Source organism: Culex quinquefasciatus, chromosome 3, assembly GCF_015732765.1.
Source record: "Culex quinquefasciatus strain JHB chromosome 3, VPISU_Cqui_1.0_pri_paternal, whole genome shotgun sequence".
In the NCBI taxonomy this organism is placed as follows: Eukaryota; Metazoa; Arthropoda; class Insecta; order Diptera; family Culicidae; genus Culex; species Culex quinquefasciatus.
The window spans coordinates 16,725,006-16,749,072 of record NC_051863.1 but is presented as its reverse complement, the minus strand read 5'-3'; the positions used below and the strand labels follow the sequence as shown (position 1 = coordinate 16,749,072).

Here is a 24,067-nt window from a genome sequence, read left to right as displayed (position 1 = left end):
ATTAGCCAGATAACATGTTATCTCCACAGAGAGATAAACAAGATAAAAGCAGCAAGTGAATACTTGAATACAGAGAAAAGCTATTTTTACGCGGTGGCGTTACGCTTTTTATTTCGTCGATTTCTCTTAAAACATACAATATTTTTGCAAGCTTCAAAAAGCGTTTTGTAAATCTGAATAGAACCTAAAAATTGCATTATAAAAATTTCAAAAGTTTTGGGTCGTTTCAGATAAATCGAAAAATTAGGAAAACGTAACGCATCGCGTAAAACGCTGTTTCGCTGTAGTAGTTTTTAGATTATGTAACGCATCATAACGATTACATGATTTAACGATGAACACCACCAATTAGTTGTCAACAGGTTAAAATGTTATTTTTATCACGCTGCAGCATTTTTATTCAACTATGTTGAGGATTCACTAATTTCATAACGTTTTGTAACACTGAGTAACGCAATTGCTTAATTACGTAAGCTGAGTATGTTCCTCAACAATTTGTTGTTGACAAGATCAAAAAGTGGTGTATTTTAATACGCTGCAGCATTATTTTCAACGATGTTGAGCATAACTGTTTCGTAACGCTTCGTAACGCAATAACAAAAAATGACGAAAGTGAGAATGCTACCCATTTGTTTGTTGTTGGCATCTTCAAATTGTAATCTTTCACATATCGTAACACAATTACCTGCTTGTGTTGCAAATTCAATGGGTACGTAACGCTTCGTAACACTTCAAAACGCAATCTCTCGATTAGGTGATGCGATATTTTTTCCTGCCAATTTATTGTAGATAAAATCAAAATACTAAAATTTTATACGCTCTGTACGTTGTTTTAATTTTAATCAAAATTTATTTCTGTAACACCTTATAACGTTTTCATTAAGCTAAACAACGTGTTACAGAGAAACCTCTTTTTACGCGGTGGCGTTACGCTTTTTGATTCGTAGATTTCTCTTAAACCATGCAACATTTTTGCAAGCTTCAAATAGCGTTTTGTAGATCTGAACAAAACCTACAAATTGCTTTAAAAAGATTGTAAAAAAGTTGCTTCGTTTCAGAGAAATCTATAAATTAGAAAACTGTAACGCACCGCGTAAAAAGAGGTTAATGAATGTAGAAATTTATTATCTTTGAACACGCTAAAGCATATTTTCAATTGTATTGGAAGTTCAATGGTTTTGTAATGCTGCGTAACTTCATCACTCAATGACGTAATTTGAGAATGGTCTTCCCAATTGTTTCCCGTTTTTGGAACACGCGGTTTTGGCAAAAAAATCAATCCCCGGCAACAGCCAAATTTATCTGGTATTTTTTTTTGTAATGCTTTCAAAACACAGTGGATTTGGTAAATACTCAAAATATATTTATTTTTATTGCAAATAATATCTTTTTCCACAAATCGTTTTTTATAGGCTATCGTTGTTTATTGACATATATTAAAAGTTTTTTTTTCTTAAAAATCCACTTTTAAAGATTTCCCGATTTTGGCAAATCAAAAATCACGCCGTGTTGCCAAAAATGGGTTGGCACTGTATTAAACTAGCTTTAACACTTAGATTACAGTCCACACTTGATTATCCGAAGACTCGATTATCCGAAGTTCGATTATCCGAACGTTTGTATGGGACTTCGAATAATCGAATCACAAACATTTTTTTTTCTTTTTCACGTTTTAAACATCAAATTCGAGTTCTGCAACCCCATTTTAGTCATATTTGAATAGTTGATTGCCTGTTCAATAATAAAAAGATTTTTTTCAATATTTCAACACCACCATTTTGGCCGCCATCTTGGATTTAAAAGTTTTAAATCACTTTAACGTAGTTTAGGGGTCATACTTAAGCTTAAAAATTAGGCAACGAAAAAAAAAATATTTTTTTCCTGATCCGAAGTGAAATTTGTCCGAGGCCTTCGGATAATCGAGTCTGGACTGTATTTTCAATTGTGCCGGAGATTCAATCGTTTTGTAACGATGCGTAACGTCATTACTCAATGACGTAATTTGAGAATGTTCCCCACAATTGTACTTTGAGAGGTTTACAATTTGTTACTAGCTGTGTTATCAGCATCATTTTCAACATTGTTGAGATTCAAACGTTTCGTAACGCTTCGTAACCTTAAAACTCAATAACGCGATGTGAGAATTTCCCTCTTAATTCTGATATTAAGGGATAAGGTAATAATGCTTTCGTAACGCTTCGTAACGCAATCACTCTTACACGGAAATAGGGAATGTTGCACACCAATTTGTTGTTGACATGTTCAAATTTGGTATTCTTAATAAAAACTCTAGGATTTTAACTTGTTTTAGAGATAGATTTCGTAACGCTTCGTAACGTATTTAGGCAATTACGTAATTTAAGAATATAAACCAGTAGTGTTGTTATTTTAAATGTGTAGCTTTTCGACACGCTGTAGCAATAAGTTATAATTGCATTGATGGTTTAATGGTTTCGTAACACTTCGTAACGCAACTAATCATTTATGGAATGTGAGCATGATCTTAACCAATTTGCTGGTGACATGCATTAAAGTTTTTGTCAAACCTGTAGCGTTATTTACAAGTGTGTTAAGTTAAAAATTTGGAAGTCCGAGAGTGTTGACGATCCCCTTTTTCAAGGTGACATTGGAAATTCTCCACGATAAATTACGTTAGGTTTTTTTATTTTATTTTATTTTCAATTAACTTAAAGTAAAAATGTGCCTCACGATTTCTTTATTGACAATTCAAAAAAACAAATTTCAAAAGAAGGTCCTAAAATCGGCATCGCTCCCCTAACCCCCTTTCGAAGACCACAACTCCCAAAAGCGGTGCACTTTTTTTCCTGCACCAAAAGTGCAATGAAGCGTTATGAAACGGTTCGAAAACATGTGCAATTTTGACACACGCGCGACGCGAGCATAAAAAGAAGAAGAAAAGGACCCCTCTTCGTGTGCGAGCAACCGAAAACGGATGATTTAATTGAACATCAGGATTATTCAGATTGGATTACACCGCGGACTTCGGTCTTGTTTTCACTTGTCATGTAGTTGGGTTCTGCCGTTGTTGTTGTTTTCTGCGCGAGGGGTTTCGAACACTGGTGTGAAACACGTTTGTTGGTGTCTCCGCACCATAGTTGAACTGTAATTTGGGGCGTGAAAAGGCTGATTCCCACCGTGGTCAGCTAATTAATATAGTTTGTATTTTCTTGTTTTTCGAAAACATGCAATTTGAGCCTGCACACAATGTTGCAAATTTGCGCGTTGACAGTTGTGCGTTACGCCATCCAAGATGGCGACGCGCGTACGCGCGTCACGATTCTCATGGCCAACTGAGCGACCTCAATCGCTTTGAAATTGTTACAACTTTATCAAAAGTGCTTTCTTTCGAGCGAAACCTCTCGCCAACAATTGAAATTGGTCTTGAAAATCATCGTGGCAACATTTTTCTTCAACCTGTAGCTTTCCCATAATCATAAAAGGTATCAAATCTCACCGAAGAAATAACAGGGTCACTCGCCCAGACCGACCAGTTCCGGTTGACGGCTGAGTGACGTTCTCAGGTCCCCAAAGGTGAGACCCGCGCAACCGGAAACGAGAACATATTAAAATTTATGGTAATGATAGACAGCGCGCCGGCGGCGGCGGTTTGACTTGAGAAAAGACCATTTATCATGAGAGCGGGGAGCTATTGGTGGGGAAAAAAAAGTGTCTCAAGCTAATGGTTATGCTGGATTGTTTCTTGGGCCGGGCAGAGTTTTTAGAAAAAAAATAGAAATTGTTGAATTTTGTTTATTTTCAGCACGTCACAAAAATTCTAGATTTTTCAAAATGCTATGCTATGCTATGTACGTCACAAAAAATCTAGAATTTGATTGGTTTGTTGGAAGATTTTGTAAGTGAGTGAGTGAGTAAGTGATTAATTGAGTAAGTGAGTAAGTGAGTAGGTGAGTAAGTGAGTAGGTGAGTAAGTGAGTAAGTGAGTAAGTGAGTAAGTGAGTGAGTGAGTAAGTGATTAATTGAGTAAAAGTAAGTAAGTAAGTGAGTAAGTGAGTAGGTGAGTAAGTGAGTAAGTGAGTAAGTGAGTAAGTGAGTAAGTGAGTATGTGAGTAAGTGAGTAAGTGAGTAAGTGAGTAAGTGAGTAAGTGAGTAAGTGAGTAATTGAGTAAGTGAGTGAGTAACTGAGTAAGTGAGTAAGTGAGTAAGTGAGTAAGTGAGTAAGTGAGCAAGTGAGTAAGTGAGTAAGTGAGTAAGTGAGTGAGTGAATAAGTGAGTAAGTTAGTTTATGAGTATGTGAGGATTGCCATAAATCATATTAAATTAAAATAAAATAAAAATCAAAAAAATTCGCCAAATTCACCTTAAATCACCAAGTCACAAATAACCCTTTCATAACTGCCATCGCACCGTGCCCTCTGTGACCCACTGAAATCACTCATCGCTGACGGACGTCGCTAATCACACATTTCCCTGTCTGACTGTCTGCCCGGGCTCCGATGATGGCAAAATCTCCAAACGACACGACGGCCGCGTCGATAAATTTTCATTAAAAAGCTCTGCCGGAAAACGCAAGTTCGCGGCGCTAATTTACGACGTGTACGCACGCAAATCGTCAGATTTCCTCCGGCAACGACGAGCGAAGAAGATGTTTGGAACACTATTGGAAAATTAAATTATCATTTCCCTTCTCCAGAGAGAGGGGAGTTGGGGTAGGCAACCAACGAAAATGAACTTGTCTTTGCAAATGATGCAAAAAATGAGAGTGACAAGGGTAAATTAGGCTTGACAAAAGTTTTTCTATCGTTTTTGAACATTTTATCGTTTTTATCGTTTATATCGTTTTTTATCGTTTTTGATCGTTTTTATCGTTTTTGAAATTTTAAAGCTTTTTTGACAACTCCAGCATGCCCAACCGAGGGTTAACCCCCCCAAACCGAAAGAAAAATATCCATTTCACGAGGTGGGAGTAAAATTGCTTCGAGCGTCCGATAATTTCTTCTATTGCATTTATTAAATCACATCCTCTTTACGACCGTCATTATTCACTCACTAACTCGAGGAGGAAGGCATGACTAGTTTCGTGTCTCGTGTGAGATGTTGGCTGGGAGATGACCGCGGCTAAGCGTTGGACTGTTGAGCTAGGGTCTCCGAACACGCTTGATTGTTTTTAATTTATTTATCAAATTGAAATTGCCCCCCGACACTGTTTTGTAGGGAGAGGGGATAGTAGGTGAAATAAATGAATTCATATTGGATTTTTGCAAAATATCAATATGGGGAAAATGTAGAAATTTTCTAAATTTTTCAGTTTTGAATTTCAAATTTAAAAAACGACTATTAATGACATTAATAGTGTCGCTTTGGTTAAAGAAAATGTCTAAATGTCTAAATATCTAAATGTCTAAATGTCTAAATGTCTTAATGTCTTAATGTCTTAATGTCTTAATGTCTTAATGTCTTAATGTCTTAATGTCTTAATGTCTTAATGTCTTAATGTCTTAATGTCTTAATGTCTTAATGTCTTAATGTCTTAATGTCGTAATGTCTTAATGTCTTAATGTCTTAATGTCTTAATGTCTTAATGTCTTAATGTCTTAATGTCTTAATGTCTTAATGTCTTAATGTCTTAATGTCTTCATGTCTTAATGTCTTAATGTCTAAACTTGAATATTCCCATAGTGCACCAGCCACTTCAACTGCACTTTCCACCTCAGTGCAGTCAAGTTACGCGAATGTCTCAACGTTCTCCAATCGTCCACGAATCAGCCGCTGATCATATTCCGTCAGGAAGGTTCACCGCTAATGTCAACCCCGCAACCTCCCCGGGGACACGACACTCCACTCGGATCCGACAAGACCAGATCGCAAGCCGGAATTTTCACGCCATCTCGGAGGCCAGGTGGCGAAAACGGGGACCTGTTTGCTCATTTGCACTTTTCCGTTCCGAGTTCGGGGGGGACTCACGGAGATCTGGTCGAGGATCGTCTCCAGACGTTGACGATCATGACGGTGGGAAGTTTGAGCCGTTGCAGCGTGTTCAACGGGAGGGGAAATTGCCAATTACTGGACGGTAATTCGATAAGGTAAATTGAGATGTAATAACAAAAGTTGTTGTTGGCAAATGTTGCTGCTTTTGCTAATGTTTTGTTTTTATCGTTTCTAATAAAAGAAAACATGCAAGTGCAATAATTGTCAAATTACCCCTGAACTGCATGTGCCATATGCATCGCGTGGGAGCCACCGACATTAACATATTTGGCACACACGTGGTTTCCCTCTGAAATTGACCGCAGCAGAAGCTCAGAAAGGGGAGGAGGAAAGAAGCGCGCGATGGAAATCATATCGGCATTTTCCCATCAAACTGCGAAGACCTTCGAGGTATTCTCCAAGTCGGGACGGTACAGGTAAGGTGATGATCTATTTTAGGACACAGATCGTAAATCGCGCGTGGACGTGTCTGGCTGAGGTTTTGAGACGATCGCACGACAAGTTGCCGATCGGTGCGAGATGAGATGCACGATCATCTGCATACAATGTTGCGTCGAAGAGGTACGATGATTGAGGGTAACTGTTTGGTGGGATTGACAGATGGGAACGCATTGAAATCGGTGGATTTTGATTAATTTTAGAGTTTTCTCATGTTTTTTAAGTTTTATCGTTTTTATCGTTTTTACCGTTTTTGCCATTTTTATCGTTTTCTTGAGTTTTCATCGTTTTTAACGTATTTATTGTCTTAAATTGTTGTTTTTTTCCGCTTTGAATATATATTTCATGCTTTTCCATCACTTTTATTTCGATTATATGGTTTGAAAGTTATTAATGTTTTTGAGTTTTTGTCCCTTTTTATACAGTAGTTCCATATGAAAGTTAAAGAAAAATATAAAAGTATATATTTGGCTCAAAATTTTTCTGTGGGTTCCTTGGCCAAAATAATTAGACCCGTATTTTTTTGTTTGGCCATTACGGTGACCTACGCCGTGTTAGGGTCGTCCGAAAAATGGCCATTTTCGTTGATTTTCACAAAAAAACCACTTTTTTCAAAAAATCATAACTTCGCTCCATTTCAACCGATTTCAGCTGTCTTGGGTGCAAAAGAAAGATGATAAGTTTGACTTCCAAGAAAAAATAATGTGGAGTTTCAGAAATCTAGCCTAACATTTGAAAAAGTCTTATGAAAACATCAAATGCCGTTTTGACGGTGCCTGGACCAAAGAGCCTACATCTGAAAATACGGATTCCTCAGACAATTTTACATAACATATCAAAAATTGGGCGAGGTTCATTAACAGGATTCCGAGATATGATTTTTTGAAAATAAAATCCGGGTTTTTCGACGCGCCGCGCGCGAAAACGGGAAATTGACGAAATCGGCAAAAAATCAACTTTTTTCACTAAAACTGCGATAACTCGAAAATTTTAGCGATGACCTATACATGTTAGGGTACCAAAAGTTGCGTATTTTATTTACGAAAATTGGCCAAACAAAAAAATACGGGTCTAATTATTTTGGCCAAGGAACCCCCAGAAAAATTTTGAGCCAAATCGAAGCACTTTTATTTTTTTTCTTTAACTTTCATATGGAACTGCTGTATACAATGGTGCATTTCGGTGATTGCATCCGTTTTTGATTTAAAAAAATAAAGTTGGCTGCAAACGAGAATCGATAATACAAATATCAAAACAAAACAAAAAAATGTATCAATTAAATTTTTCAGTGCTTTCTTAAACTTTTTTTACTATTTCAATTAATTTATCCTCAATGTTATTTAAAAAAAATTAGGATAATTTTCCATTTTTTTTAAATCATCAATAGCTTAGTGCATCTAAATCATACAAGAATCATGGATCATGGATGAAAAAAATCTTGAATTATTGCTATACGCCTCAAACTTAAAGTATTTACTCTGTTTATAAATAGCTCCAATTGAAAAAATACAAACCTAAATAAATCAAAACTCCATAACATTTTTCTAAGCAATATCTTTGATCTATTTTTCTACTGGTATTCCTATCGTTTTTTGTTCTTTTGTCCTTTTGTCCTTTTGTCCTTTTGTCCTTTTGTCCTTTTGTCCTTTTGTCATTTTGTCCTTTTGTCCTTTTGTCTTTTTGTCCTTTTGTCCTTTTGTCCTTTTGTCCTTTTGTCCTTTTGTCCTTTTGTCCTTTTGTCCTTTTGTCCTTTTGTCCTTTTGTCCTTTTGTCCTTTTGTCCTTTTGTCCTTTTGTCCTTTTGTCCTTTTGTCCTTTTGTCCTTTTGTCCTTTTGTCCTTTTGTCCTTTTGTCCTTTTGTCCTTTTGTCCTTTTGTCCTTTTGTCCTTTTGTCCTTTTGTCCTTTTGTCCTTTTGTCCTTTTGTCCTTTTGTCCTTTTGTCCTTTTGTCCTTTTGTCCTTTTGTCCTTTTGTCCTTTTGTCCTTTTGTCCTTTTGTCCTTTTGTCCTTTTGTCCTTTTGTCCTTTTGTCCTTTTGTCCTTTTGTCCTTTTGTCCTTTTGTCCTTTTGTCCTTTTGTCCTTTTGTCCTTTTGTCCTTTTGTCCTTTTGTCCTTTTGTCCTTTTGTCCTTTTGTCCTTTTGTCCTTTTGTCCTTTTGTCCTTTTGTCCTTTTGTCCTTTTGTCCTTTTGTCTTTTTGTCCTTTTGTCGAAAATGTTTAAAATTTGTGAATGAATTTGTTGAGAAATTTTAACCATCAATTTTATGTTAGGCTCTTTTTGTAAATTTTAATTCTTCTGCAATCGAAAAGATATACTTTTAAGTTTTTCTTCATTTTCTCACAAAAATCTGTAACCGACAGGTGACATACCAGCGTTTGGCCCCCAGGTACCTCCCGCTGATTAATGACCACCGCTCGTAACTCGAATTGCCGCGCTCCAATAAACTTCCAGCGGTGCAAACCAGAACTAATATCGTTTTTTTTTTTTCTATACAATTCAGCCTTAAGTACTGTCCGACGGATGTTTTATAGAGCAATCGACGGCGGCGGTGTCTCTGGGCGACCCCCTGGCCAGGGCAAATAATTTCGCAAATTCGTAATGCTGCTATGATATTTTAATTTTGTTTTCCTACACCGACCACAACTGCTGCTCGGAAATTTATGCGCTTTTTCTAAGACTTGCCCCAGCTGGACACGTGGCGTGCGAGGAATTTATTCGAGCTGGTTGTTAATTAATTTCTCTGTTTTTCTTCCTCAAGCTTCCCCTCCTGCGGCGTTGGAGGGCGTTACAGTTTTACTGCACAGCCCCCCCGCTCTTCTCGGTTGGGTGTGGATTTATGATTCCATTTGCGCACTCACATGTTAAGGCCAGTTTGCTTCTTTATGTGAAATGCTTTTCAATCGGGCGGTAATTTTAATGACTCCATTTGAGAGCGGCATTTTAAGATTCAATTTCTCGATGGGAGTTCAACTTGAGTGGTGTCGACACCCTGGGAAAATTTTATTTCTAGTGCAGAATTTACAAACTTGTTTTAAAAATTATCCTGTTTACTCTGATCGCATATTTCCACTAAAATTGGGATAGAGATTTCCCTACTCTTGAAACGCTTCTCAAAAAAACATGCAAATTCCACTCTAGGATGCGCGCTGGGAAACACAACCCACGACTCACCACTCATCTTGTGCGGCACAAATTCCGCGCGACGACGAAGGTTCGTCGTCTGCGGCGAAAGAAAAACCAAGTCTCCCGCGTGCAATGTTGGTCATGTTGCCCAGCAGAAGGCACATGTCCTCAATTTCCTCTTGCCAGTGCAGCGCAGGGTGGGTGACTTATGGCAAGGAAAAGGCCTGCTGGTGGAACATCTCCTAGGCAGAGTCTCTGCCAAGAAAGTGATTCTTAGTGAAAATGTTGTTTAAAATTTTGTTCATTTCAGAACCATCTTTTTACATTGCAACAAAGATAAAATCGTACTCTTAACATCGTAGCTTGGATGGCACATCGACAGTACTTGTTATTTTTAAAATTCTATAACAGAAAAAAATCCTCAAAAATACGAATAGTATTTAAATGTACAATATTGCAAAATATTGAAAAAGGCATCTTATAACATCTTTGCTTGGGTGGCACGTCGACGAATAAAAAAAACAAGTTTAAAAGAAGTTTGAATTGAAAATTGAAAAATCGCAAACAAAAAAAATAAAAATCCACTTTTCAGAGAACTTTTCAACAGCAGACGAAACCCTCCTCAACTCTGACGTCCCAGAAGGGAAACGAAACTAATTGAATGCGCGCGTGTTCATGCTGATTGAAATGAAAAGTCGTAATTTTTCTCCCTGTTTTGTGCTTGTCATTTCTGCGCAGGCAACCTTTTTTCTTCTTGTCCTAACCATGCCCACCTTCCCCTTAACCTAGGCGGGATGGCCCAACCCAGCCAAAGCTCTCGCGCGCACGGGAAAATGATGATAAAAGGAAAACAATTTAACATGAAATTATCTAGAATTATCGATTTCAATTTCTATCATTGGGCTTCGAGCCGGAGAAACCTACCGAGGAGGACGGGGTTCCAATAGTGCACCAAGGTTGGCCCGAGAGAAGACCCCCTGAGGAACTCGACAAAAAAAACCAGAAACATCGTACAGAGACAAACACGGCGAGCGAGGAGCTTTATTGCTGTTTTATTGAACTTTAGGAAACAAACAGGCATAAATCGTGATTTTATCAATGACACAAATTACCATCTAATAATGTGCGTGCATTAGCCCATCTTCGTGCGGTTCTCCTCCGGTGAAAATGGATTTTTCGATGAATGTTGAAGCTGTGAAAAGATGTTTTTTTTTTTTCTTTAGGAAAAACAGATTTCATATTTTTTTTAAAAATGTGGAATTTTTGAATTCAAATAGCTTGTCTGTCAAATCTCATGTGAAAAAATGTTATGTTATGTTATGTTATGTTATGTTATGTTATGTTATTTTCAGGTATTCTTTAAAAATATCGATTTTTTACTAAAATCAAACGCTGTCACTTCAGTTATATTTAACAAAAAAAAATCTTCAAAAATGGTGTCATACAAATAACCCCCAGAAAGTTAGACTCAAATAAAAATATTGATTCCTTGGAAAATTGCTTCATAAAACGCAAACAAACAAGCTTCATAATCAACTCGACTTGCTTTGTTTAAAAATATAAGTTGCATGGTTTTTATATTCTTTATAAAAAATAAAAAAAAAAAAAAAATAAAAAAAAAAAAAAAAAAAAAAACAATTCTTTGAAATCAAGCCTACCATTTATTTATGCCATCTTAACACAAAGGATTCAATTGCAAATGTTTTAAATATTTTTAATTTGGAAGAACAGAAATTTCGGTTAAAAAATTTACATTTTTTCTTAATCAAGACTAGTATTTAAAAAATGCGTAATATTGAATGTTTGGCCCTTTTGAAATGTAAGCCTTAATTATTATTTTTTTCAAATGTATTGTTTTCGAAAAGATCAAAAAGATTCACGAATGTTTTATGTTATAACATTGAAAATCGAACCGTTAGTTGCTGAGATATCGTCATTAGAAAACGGTGGGTTAGATAGAAAATTGTCTGAACTTAAAAAAAAAATATTTTCAGAAATGGTCACTATTTAAAAAATCGAAAAACTGCAAATATTTCGCTAATATCAAACTTTCGGTGGCTATATCTTGTAAAGTACTTTTCGAATGCAAATTCAATTTTACTTTGAAAATTGCTATAATTTTTTTTTTTGCGTGGAATTATTTTGACCTAAAATCACCATTTCTAATCTAATCTAATCTAATCTAACACAAACGCAGCCAGTCCGATGAAAGCATGCTGGAAAGTCTTGTGATTAGATTACGCCCCAAGCACTTTTCTTGTCAATATTAATAATTGCAGTACATCCGAGAACACCCGAAAATGAATTGCAAAAATTAAAGCGGCCAGCCCTACTGCGTTGTGTTTACCGCAGAGAGGATTCTGTGAACGGATCACATTTCACAGAATCTACAGGGAGGAAGGATGCGTGGACATACCGTACCAAACGCTCCGAATCAGTTGGGGTTGGGTGTGTAAGTGTAAATTTGGCAAATAATGGGATTCGTGGAAATGGACAAATGGGGATTGGGAAAATGGAAATGGAGAAGGGGTAGGAAAGATATTTCATTTAATCAATAGAATATAATTTGTATTGGTATGGTATGAAAAAAAAAAAACATTGCAAAAAATTATGGAAAGATCTCACCAAAACCTGGATATCTTCAATAAGCAGCTTCAATCTTCATTTTCCTGCAACCGGAATTTGACACAGCCTGACGTCACCTCCTCTGGGTTCTTGATAGTTTTCGGTCGACGAACCGAATCAAATAGAATCTGCTTCCATTTAGGGGCTGTTTAAGTGAAGGAACAGGCTCCGCAGGTTGCAAACAGCTTCTGGCTTTGCCGGAAAGGCTGGAACCATCAGGAAATCTTCACCGTTCCGCCATACGAAAAGGTTAACGGAGAGCTTCACTGTTGTCTTCAGCCACAGAAAGATTCTCTTACAGAATAAAGTCAACCGAAGAACAAATCCAAAACCGTCGTGGAATTTTGTAACAATTGGCCAAAAGATGCCAACGAGAAATAACTTGAAAAAAAAAACCGAAGAAAACGTCAAATTTACGGCAGCGAAAAAATTTTACGTCCAAACTCGCCTATGGCTACTTCGATCCTCTTATTTTTACCTAAAATCACCATTTATTCAAAAAATCATAACTTGGTGGTAGATTTTTTTACCATACTTCTCTTTAGCTCAAAAGTTCCGGGTTTTGTCCCCTAAAACATATCAAAAAGTCTAAAAAATTTAAAAAAAACTTATTTTTGGTGATTGAGTATTTTTTCAACTATTTTTAATATTTTTCGCGTAAACCTTTTTTTTAGTAGTACTCAACAATACCAGCAACTTTTCCCGAGAAGTTTGAGCCAAATAAAAAAATACAAATAAAATCCAATTCTGAACTGGTGAAAGATATGTCCGATTTTTAAAAATATTTTTAAGGTTTTTAAATTTATTTATTTTTTTCGTCATCAAACCCCTCTAGATTGACTTCGATTTAAAAATCCACCAACAATCCATTTTTACCCATTTTTTTATTCGTTGGAAAGCATTGGAAGTAGAGTTTGCCAGTGTCTGGGAAAAACTAATTTCCGGGTCAACTTTATCCCAATAAAAACATTTTTTATGTTTAAATATCAAGCCTAACATGTAAGAAGGACTAGTAAAACACATTTTAAACATTTTTGAATGTAAGGACTTAACTTCAAATTTGTAAAATATTTGTATTAAAATAGAACAGAAAATTTAGTTGAAAATTTACTTTTTTTTCTCAAAACATAAAACAATAAAAGAGTCTATTTCTTTATTACGAACATTGTCATAACTCCCACTTTTTGTATTATAAAATAGCCATTTTCGCAAGTTTTTTTTTTGCTTTTTAAAGAAACTATTGAAACAATCAGATCAGTTCAGGTCTTGTTAACTTTGCATAACATTTCTACAGGACCTTCAGAGTGATGACAATTTCCGTAAAATAGTCTGAGCAAAAAATGTTCGCGTGTAGTGGACCCTTCAAATAGGACAGGAAATTCAGTTGAAAAATTTACTATTTTTCTCAAAATATAATAAAAAATAAAAGAGTCTTTTTCTCAGTCTTAGATCAAATGATGGAAAAAAATCTCAGATTTTTCAAAATATTTTTTGAGTTTAATTTTTATGTCATCATCAAACTTGCCTCTAGAAGGGCTTTGATCTAAAAAATCACCAAAAATTCAGCTTAATAATAATTTTTAAAGCTTTATAATGCATTAGCAAGGCGAACTTTTTAAAATTTATACAAATCCTAAGGATTTCTCTTGCTTCTGCTGTAAATTTGATAAAAGGGTCTACTTTGGCCGTGTTCTAAAAAAATATTCCACTCAAAAAATCTGGATAATGATTTGATTTTTTTTTACAAAACCTTAACAAGATAAATGTATAAACACTAAAAATGAATGATGAAAGACATGTAACACGAGAAGTACGCTTTTTGTTAAAACTAAAATTTTCTAAACCCATATTTTGCGGTAAAGAGTTAATTTAACACATACAAAAAAATTTAATGCGAAAAAAGAAAAAAACATCTAATGGGTTGATGGGCTTAGAGTGTTTTTTCTGAATAGCCTAGGTAATACCAACAACTTAACCAAAAAAATAAAGATCAGTTATTGTTGTGAGCTCTGGAAAACCACAATAAAATTGTTAAATTCCATCAAGAACACCAAACTTCAAAAAATATTGAATGGTCTCATAAATTCTTAGTAGGCGCAGAAAGGTAGTTCCGGAAATATTTATTATCAATTTTCGAGATATTTAGCTTTCAGAAGCTGAGAAAATTTTACGTTAGTACTCATATCTAAGCCAGGGTGGCCACCTCGGGAAAAAACCGGGAAAACCGGGAAAAAACCGGGATTTTTATCAACCGGGAGAAAACCGGGAAAAACTCGGGAATTCGACTGAGAAACCGGGAAAATATTTTTTGTTTATATAAAAATTGACTAAAGCCTCTTTAATGTTCTCAATATGTTCTTTTCTCAAACAGAATGTTATTCTAAATGTAGACTTCGCGAAAACTATGTTTGAATTTGTGTAATAGATTGTGTATAAAATGCTTCTTGGTTATGGATGATTTTTCTTTTGTATCCTATTATATTTTTACTTGGCGATTTTCATTTATTTAAATATGTTTGATCTACAGCAGTGGTTCTCAACCTGGGATACAGGTACCCCTGGGAGTACCACGAGCGGTCTCAGGTGATCCGGAAGACAAACCCCGTAATGGCGGGCATATGTCCCAAACTAAATATTTAAGAGACAAAAAATATCAAATTGATTTGAAGCGACAAACTAGCAACCATATTTAGGGTGCAGTGAGTTACGGGTGAATTAAAAAATATTTAAATGATAAACCTATGATTTGCATTCGTTAAGCAATTTTAAGAATTTGAAGTAAAGTGCACCGTTTATGAGTTTGTTGTTTTTTTCTACGAATATTTGTTTCAAATTTGCAAATTGTGCCAACTACCATATTGGTATTTAAAACATTCGAAATGTTAGTAAAAATATCTTATGTTTGAACGAAGTTGACTTTATAGCTGTCGGCAACCATTGCTGGTACCAACCACTAGCGTTTTCCTTTTATCTACAAAGATCTTATGTTTTAGAATTTGGATATTGTCAATTCGACCTTTCTTTGCTAAAATATTAGTTTTGCATAAAATTCAAATCAGGATTTTTTTTTTAAATTTAAAGATCAAGATTTTTCTCTCAAATAGTCACACAAAATACACTCTTTTAAATATTTTTCGTTGCCTGTATCTCAGCAACAAAGGCAGAGAGAGTTAAAATAGAATTATTCTTTATTGAAAACAGCTACAACTTCTGAAAAATACTATTAAATAGAATGTTTAAATCCAAAAACAAAACAGTTCTTTAAAATCTTTTGAATGTATATTTTGAGCAGTTTAAAAAATCTCTGTTTCAAAAACAATTCGTCCGTCATCAGAAATATACATTAAAAAAAATAATATGGGATGTGTATGCAGAAATGAAAAAGTAAATGAAAATTTGGTTTACAAAAAGAATATCTCTAAATTTATTGACATTTTAAGTAGATAGTTTAAAAGAAATAAAGAAATACATTTTATTTTGAAGCTTGACTAAGAAAACTGATTTAAAGAAACGACGTTGTTTTGGCTATCCAGTACAAGTTTAAAAAAAAAGATTATTTTTTTCAACAATATTTAATTTAGCATTGAAATACATTTTTAACGACATTTTAATGCTTTAAAATTCAGGTCTTATTCAAGCATCAATTGAAAATTTTCACATCCGTGCAAAACAAAATTAATAAAAAATATAAAAAGCCATAGTCTCAACATTTGAGCATGAGCATGAGCATGAGAGACCACCCATGGTTGTCCTTCTCCGTTGCTGAACAGGACCGTAATATCCCATCAGCACAACCGGTCACACGCTTCAACGATCAAATGATGTTTCCCTTATCAACAGCATGCATGAATGCGCTGAAAAGATAAAACATCACGATCATCAAAACTAGAGTCGGTGCGAACAGGAAACAGTCGTTGGCCACCAACGGCGCCCGCCATGTCAGTTTGTAGATCTCGAGGGGATGGGACGGGAATGTTAGTTAGCACAGGCTGCTACCAAGGGTGGGTTCTATACGATATCCACACCCCGCGTGTGCCGGAAAACTACTTCTACTTGGGATTTTGTTAGTGGGAAAGGGTAATGGCCAGGATTCATCATAGAGGATGATGATGTGGCCCAATAATCAATGAATTTCGTTAAATAAGGTGATGTATTATGTATTCTCAAGGCAAACAAAGCGGATGAGACCATTCCCGGTTATTTGGTGTTGAGTTTAGCATAAATGATTCAATCTTAGACAGCCGGCTGTGGAAAGATAGAATCAAAATTATGTGTGTTTAAAAGGTGAAATATTAAACTCAGCGTTACATATTTACGTAGAGTTGACCTGAGACTATTTATACTTTTAAATTATTATAATTTGAGCGACCAATAAATGACTGATAAGTTATGATGCTATCTGAAGGACTTGAACAATCACGTTGAAACAAGATTTGTCGCCACGATTCGCGAAAAACGAATAGTCGAATTGAATGATAATTTATATTTGGCTAACGCAATTTAAAACGAATCTTCCCGTAAAACAATTACAAATCATAGAACAAAGAAACCCGAGAAAAACACACTGACGACGATCGACGAAACCGGAACGCGAAAAAAAAAATGCGTCCCGACGGACAGGCACCGCGAAACGGACTGGCTCAGCTCTGCTGTCATCGTGACAACCAGAGCTAGCCGCACCTTCACACACACACGCACGCACTCACCCGAAATACACACCGACGACGATCGACGAAACCGAAACGCGAAAAAAAATGCGTCCCGACGGACGGGCACCGCGAAACGGACTGCAAAAAAAAAAAAGCCATAGTCTCAACATTTGAATGCAAAAAGTTTTAAAATGCATTTTACACTAGTTCAGTTATTTTGCAATCAGTAGTCTTCAAAAAATGTAAGATCTGACGAAAACAAAAATGTCAGCAAAAAAAAACTTTTTACGATACTAAAGATCGACCATTTTCAAAAATTCAAGAGACTATTAAATCAACCTAAACATGCCTAAAAATGATTCTTAACGCAAGGGAATGCACTTTAAACAGATTTCAGCTGAATGCACTCAAATTTCCATTTTGATGTTTTTTGAAAAAATATTTTTTTGCCCCCTGATTTTTCGGGTCAACTTTCAAGGGGGGCGACAAAAACTTTAAATCAAATTTGTATCAGCCTTATGAGTTGTTGAAAAAATCTCAGAAAGGTCATTTTTTTACGATTTATACTATTTTGTGTTTTGAGTTTTATAGAACTTTTTTTCAGTAAAAATTATTTTCGAAAAATTCCAAATTTTATTTTTTTCCCATCAATGTATGTATTAACTTACCAAAGCTAATAAATCCATAAAAAAAAGTCTCAAGGTACTGATTATTTTACACTTGTATGGCACTTTTCCTGCACTGCTGCCAAAGTGCATACATTTTTGTTTGGACTTATGACGCGAAAAGACTTTTAAAAAGAAAGTACTCACATAATATAAGCCAAAAAATAATAATTAATTAACAGGAATTGATAATTCTAGGAAGAATCTTTCTTCTTGAATTTATATAAATGTTGATATCAATGTATTCTTGCAAATCTTTTCTTGTAAATTCCATTTTCTGCTTTCTAATAATAATTCATGTTATTCTAAAAAATAAAAACTATTTTTTATTTTGAGTTTGTAAAATCTGTAGAGCATGATGATGAAAAATCCCTATCATTAAGGAAATAAGAGGTTTGGATTGGAAACAGATAAAAAGGCTTCGTTTACAACTTACTTACTTTGTTCTCAATATATTTGAAAGGAATTCAAACTTTGAAACAAATTTATGCGTTGAAAAAGTATGTTGATACTAACGTTAGCCTGAAAAACATTGAAATTTGGTTTAAAAACATTCCGGAAAACTTCTTCTAGTATCGGGAGAAAACCGGGAAAAAACCGGGAAATTGAAAATCGAAATCTAGTGGCCACCCTGATCTAAGCATTAAGTTTTCAGATCTAAAACATCTTGGGAAAGGTCGCAGCTTCATTATCAACAAAATGTCCAAAATTATCAGCAATTTTCCCCAAATTGAGTTGTCATTCGTTTCGGGCCATTCGTTCCACAGTTATTAACCCAAATTGCCCTCCCAAATAGCGATCACCGACCATATCTACAACCTCGCTGAAAAATCGCTCTCGTTCTGTCGGTCCGATCTGCTGCCCTTTCTAGTAACTCACCACCATCAAACAACCATCACAACTCTCCCACGCCTGCCACGATTTGCCTCCTAAATAGGTCCCTGCTGCTCACCCCTCCACCCACCCCATCACAATCTGAAGCTACCCTGCGGTCCACATGGCCAACTGCGACCCGCTGTGGAAGCCCATGACTGTTTGGCTTATCAACGGCCCAAAATCTGCTGCTGCTCATTTCGCTGTGAATAATTTATGTTCACGCTTTTACGCGGTTGTCGGCGTGGTCCAACTTACCCCCCTCTCCCTCCCCCACTCAAGATGATGATGATGATGATAATCGTGGCCACACCAGCAGCAGTTAGAGGCCTCTCCCACCTCTTGAAAAGAGTGTGTTTTTTTTTTTTGTTGGGTATGCATGAGAAAAGAATTTTGAAGCCCGGGGAGAAAGTTTTCCCTTTTTGAAGAAAATTTGCCGGAGCAGATTATCGCGACAATCTCGCGAATTGTTTAGCGGGGGCGCGAACCAGCGGAGACTAAATTTGCAATTGTGGGACTAATTTGGGGTTTTTTCTTGTTTTTTGCAGGTCTTAAGGATTGTTAGTTGATCTCAAATGGAACGAACGAGAAGGGGTGGGTTATGGCGAAGGTGAATGCTAGACGATGCTAAATATGGTGAGTTATAAACTTTTTTGAGAAAATTAAACGTAGATCTTAAGATACCAAAATTTTGAAATTCAGGTTTATTATTTTAGTGATTCTTCTATTTTTCAAAATTTAAGGACGTTTTCAATTTTAATTTAGCAAAATGTTTTGAATATGATTTTTTTCTGAATTTCTAAATAATCCAAATCTAAATTGTCAAGTTACTATAGTCCAAACAGTACTTGAAGTGTTCAAACACCCCTTCAAGGCATCATCTGCAACCTGCAACAATGTTTCGCGCTATTTTTTTTCCTTCTAAGCCCCCAATAAAGACACTTGCCTAAGAAGATGAATGACGACCGGCGGACCTGCCAGCATGACTTCCATGTAATTATATATTCACCTCACGTGTACTGACTTTGAGAGAGAGAGAAAAAAAAGTGCAAGTTGCACCTCTCAAGACTTTCAACCACTTGAGGTGCAATAGATGTCCGTCCAGATGTAAACGAGCACCCATGGTAATAAAATATCAATAATAATAATAATCACCATAATCATCATCATCATCATCATCGTCGTCGTTGCGGTGGCTTTCGTGGGTCGTCATCGTCCAAGTCTCCAAGTCTGAAACGCAACGCAACTTTGCAGATTAGGCTAACGCGCATAATGTGTGTTATTAATTTGGCTGGTAATTTGATAAAGTCAACTTCAAATCGGCTAGCTCTTCACTCTCCACTCTCCAGTTGAGCAGGGTGAGAGGTGGGGGTGAACAAAACCTTGACACAACTGGATCAGAGACCCCCTCGGGGCAGCAGGCAAGCCGAGCTGAAACTGCAGCAGCAGAAATGGTCAATCGTCAATTAAATCGATTGACGACGAAGATCGCGAAGGATGCTCCGATTTTGATGTGTCTTTTTGTCCCCCAGCTGTAGTGCAGTCGTCCAAATGAAGACATATAAAAAGCTGAGGGTGCCCCCCCCCCTCCGCGGTCCAATTACGCGTGCAGGCTTGCCTTTTGGCACGCGGGGGTAGTTGGAAGAGAAGTGGTGGCCTGTGTCCCTTCTGTCAGCGCAGCGATGTCATTTAATCCAAATCGGGGGAGAAATATGATTTCGTGATCGCGCGCGCGCTGCCGAGCTACCGTGGACGAAGGGGAGAGTGGGGTGATATGGGTTAGATATGTGACAATGTCTGTTTTAATTTTTTTTCTTCTTTCTTCCTTAACAACATTTTATTCTAAATTGAAATTTTTAAGTAATTGTTTTTTATTATCAAACAGTTCATTTAAGTTTGAACCAGTTTCAATTATTTTTGAAAAAAAATAAAATTAAAAAAAAATCACAAAAATATATTGATTTCATTTGTGCAATTTGACAGTTGTTGTTGTTCTCCTAGATTTCGGTATTTTTTGTATTTTTTAATGGCAATCTTTTATGGCGTCTTTGGTATGCCCAAAGAAGCCATTTTGCATCATTAGTTTGTCCATATACTTTTCCATACAAATTTGGCAGCTGTCCATACAAAAATGATACATGAAAATTCAAAAATCTGTATTTTTTGAAGGAATATTTTGATCGATTTGGTGTCTTCGGAAAAGTTGTAGGTATGGATATGGACTACACTGAAAAAAATTATACACGGTAAAAAAAATGTTGGTGATTTTTGATTTAACTTTTTGTCACTAAAACTTGATTTTCAAAAAAACACTATTTTTTTTTTTATTTTTTTATATGATTTAGGGGACATTAAATGCCAATTTTTCAGAAATTTTCAGGTTGTCCAAAATATCATTGACCGAGTAATGATTTTTTAAAATAAAACCGATTTTTCAAAAAATCGAAGTATTGGTCGCAAACATTTGTCAACCTTACTTTTCGATGTAAAATCAAATTTGCAATCAAAAAGTACTTAAGGGGTTACATACATGTAAATCGGCAAACATGTCATGGGTTGGTATTGGCACAAACGCAAACTTTTTTTAAATTTGTTTTCAGGACTTTAACATAAACATTTTTAACAATTATCAACATAAATTTGAAGACATTTAGTTGCATCATTGCCGATATAGCTATTTGAAGTTAGCAGTTTCAAAAAACGGGTGCCACGATATCTCAACACTGCTTCGACCAAATCGGCTCAAAATTTTTGTGAAGACTAATTAAACCGGTCCCGTGTGCAAGACGAAGGCCGATTTTCAAAAAGTTTATTTAAAAAAAAAGATAAAAATATTTTTGTGTTTTTCATATTAAAAATCATCCGTTTTCGATTTTTGTATTTAAAAAAAAGCAAAAAAGCTTCGTCACGCACACGGGATATGTCTTGGGAGTCTTCACCCCAAATTTCAGCCAATATGGACCATCCAATCTCGAGACATCGTGGCACCCGTAAATCAACTCGGTGTTCCGAGAAAAAAGTTCACAAAGTTTGACAGTCCGCTTTGCGCATGGCAGAACTTTAAACATAAATCGTCTTCTACTCACTTAAAACATTACATATCTTCATGAAACTTTCAGGAGTGATTGGAATTCATCTTTTTAAAGGATTTAATAAATATTCGGAAATATGAAAAATTTAGTTTTTCTACAAGTATGTAACCCCTTAAGTGATTTTTTTTTTCATTTTATCGACATTTTTAAGAAACTTTTTTGAAAATAGTCGCAGGTATTCATTTTTTCATGTTTGCCAACTCCTAAAAAAATAGTTTTGAAAAGCTGAGAAAAATTTCTATATTTTGCTTTTTTGAACTTTGTTGATACGACCCTTAGTTGCTGAGATATTGCAATGCAAAGTTTTAAAAACAGGAAAATTTATGTTTTCTCAGATATCTCAGCAACTAATGGTCCGATTTCAAAGATAAAATATGAAACATTCGTGAAATTTTCCGAGCTCTTCAAAAACATTTTTTTAATCAAGACTAACATTTCAAAATGGTTTAATATTGAATGTTTAGCCCTTTTGAAATGTTAGTCTTGATTAAAAAAAAACGGAAATATTGTTTTCGAAAAAAATTGTATAATTTGACAAAGAAACTTTAAACGTTGTATTGGCCCATTAGTCAGTGAGCACAAATTGAAGTAGAAATCAGCTTTCTGCCATAGATAAATGGAAGTATTTTTTGTTCTTTTCTATTGATTTTTTTTAAATAGAAATTTTAAACGTTGAAATATGTTTTAAATCTATTTAAGTTAAATATGACCTGATTTTAGCAAAAATAAATTCTAAAATATCTAGTTTTTTGTTATCAAAATGAATTGTTTAATTTACTGTACTTTTTACGTTAAAATTAACCTTTTGAAAACTTATTTTTTTCATGTATGCTGAAGTAGCTTTCTAGGTTTTGGCAATTTATACGAAATTAAAAATTTGTATTTTTTGATTCTGAAGAAACTTTGTCCCTTTATTCCCTCTGTCAATAAAAGCAATTTTGCATCCTTCAATTTTCCATGCCAGTCTCAAACCATTTTTGCAGACTGGTCGTGCAAAATGGGTAGGTCCAAACTCGATTATCCGAACTTTCCATCATCCGAATTTTCGATTATCCGGAGTTCGATTATTTCGTATTTTTTGTTTTCTTTCAAATTTGAATTATTGATTCCCTATAAAATAAATAAAAACATTTTTTTTAATATTCAATCACTGCCATTTTGGCCGCCATCTTGGTTTTAAAATTCTAAATTCCTTTTTCGTAGTTTAGGGGTCATCCGAAGTTTCGATTATCCGAAGTGAAATTTTTCCAAGGCTTCCGGATAATCGAGTCTTGGCTGTATATTAAAAAATCTGTAGGATTTTCTGATCAATTTGATGTCTTCGGCAAGTTGTACATTATACACTCTACACTCTAAAAATACCCTTGAAAATATCAGTTAAATCATTTTTTTTATCTCTTGTGGGACTCAAAAAGACAAGGGAATCGATTCTCCAAACAATTTAGTTAAAAGTCTCCACATCCTTGTGAAGATACAGTGGTTTTAAAAATAAAAACTGTTGGAAAAAATAGGTGTTTTGTGGGGTTTTTGGCAATTTCTATATGGCAGAATTGATTTTTCAGTCTCGTAATTTTTTTTTACCGGAGAGCTCGTCCAATTTCCGATATGCACTCTTAATTTGCTGATATTCGATTGCACGAGTTTTTCATCTTAAAATTCAATTTAAAGCCTACAAAATATTTGTCCCCAGATTTATTGGAAAAATGTTGAAAGAGGGGAGGGGCAAAAACGTGCAAATAATTCAGATTTTTTTGTTTGCCATTTTTGATGTTTTTAATTTTTTTCACTCAACCCCACCTTCCCCAGGTACAATTCCACCTCAATCTCATTCAGCACCCATTCGCCCCGCTAGAGAGATCCTCCGAGCATTCTTTGTTGGCTCGTTACTCGTATTCTTTCTGCGCTGAATGAGTCCATAAATCAAGGGCAACCCCCGAGTCAGGTCCCGCTCAGCATCGCTATTTCTGAGCTACTAGGCTACAGTGGCCCGATCCAATCAAGTAATGAACCCTCAAGTGCCGAGTTCGGACCACCTTTGACCACACAGACTTAGAGTAGGAGAGATCAGCGAGGTCCAGATAAGCAGGGACCTCCGCCGAGGGGGCCTCCAACTGTTCTGAGTTTTTTTTTCTTTCTGTGTTTGGTGAACCTCGAAGATTGGAATTTTGCTGCTGATTGACGGCATGAGTCATGTGTTTCGCGCTTGCATTTGGTCTGTGACTAATGTGTGTTGATTATGTTTCCAGTTTGGGGCTGTTTGTTCTTGAGATATCAAGTTGTAGCGATCTGCAGAAATACGGAGGGGTTGGTACCGAACTAATGTGTGAGCAAATCGGAACGAATCTGTTTCATACGTTCTGTTCTGCCTTTCCAACTGTGGGCATATTCCGACAGTTTAATTGAAAGCCGTGAAGTATGGGTCGGGAAGGTCTGAGCTTGGTGAACTCACGAGAGTTGGTTTCAGTCAATTATTTGTAAATTACAAAAAATGACAAAAAAGAATTAAAATGGTGAGCTAAAATAAAGTAATTCAATCCTAAAACGCTTAAACTTTGAGACCACCAGGAAATCCACCAGAAATCACCGAAGAAGATTACTCAACGTCATTCCATCACACCAAACCAGAAGGTAAACACAC

At 35.7% G+C, this 24,067-nt stretch overlaps 1 protein-coding gene across 1 annotated transcript in view; it reads left to right on the top strand.

Annotated features, from left to right (window-relative positions):
- The window catches only part of LOC6048763 (M-phase inducer phosphatase), a 221,842-nt gene that overhangs the window by 149,535 nt on the left and 48,240 nt on the right, over positions 1-24,067 (top strand). The window contains exon 3 of the mRNA XM_038262754.1: positions 18,886-18,973. The gene's annotated coding sequence lies outside the window, so the exon portion shown is untranslated. The remainder of the gene's footprint in view (positions 1-18,885; positions 18,974-24,067) is intronic.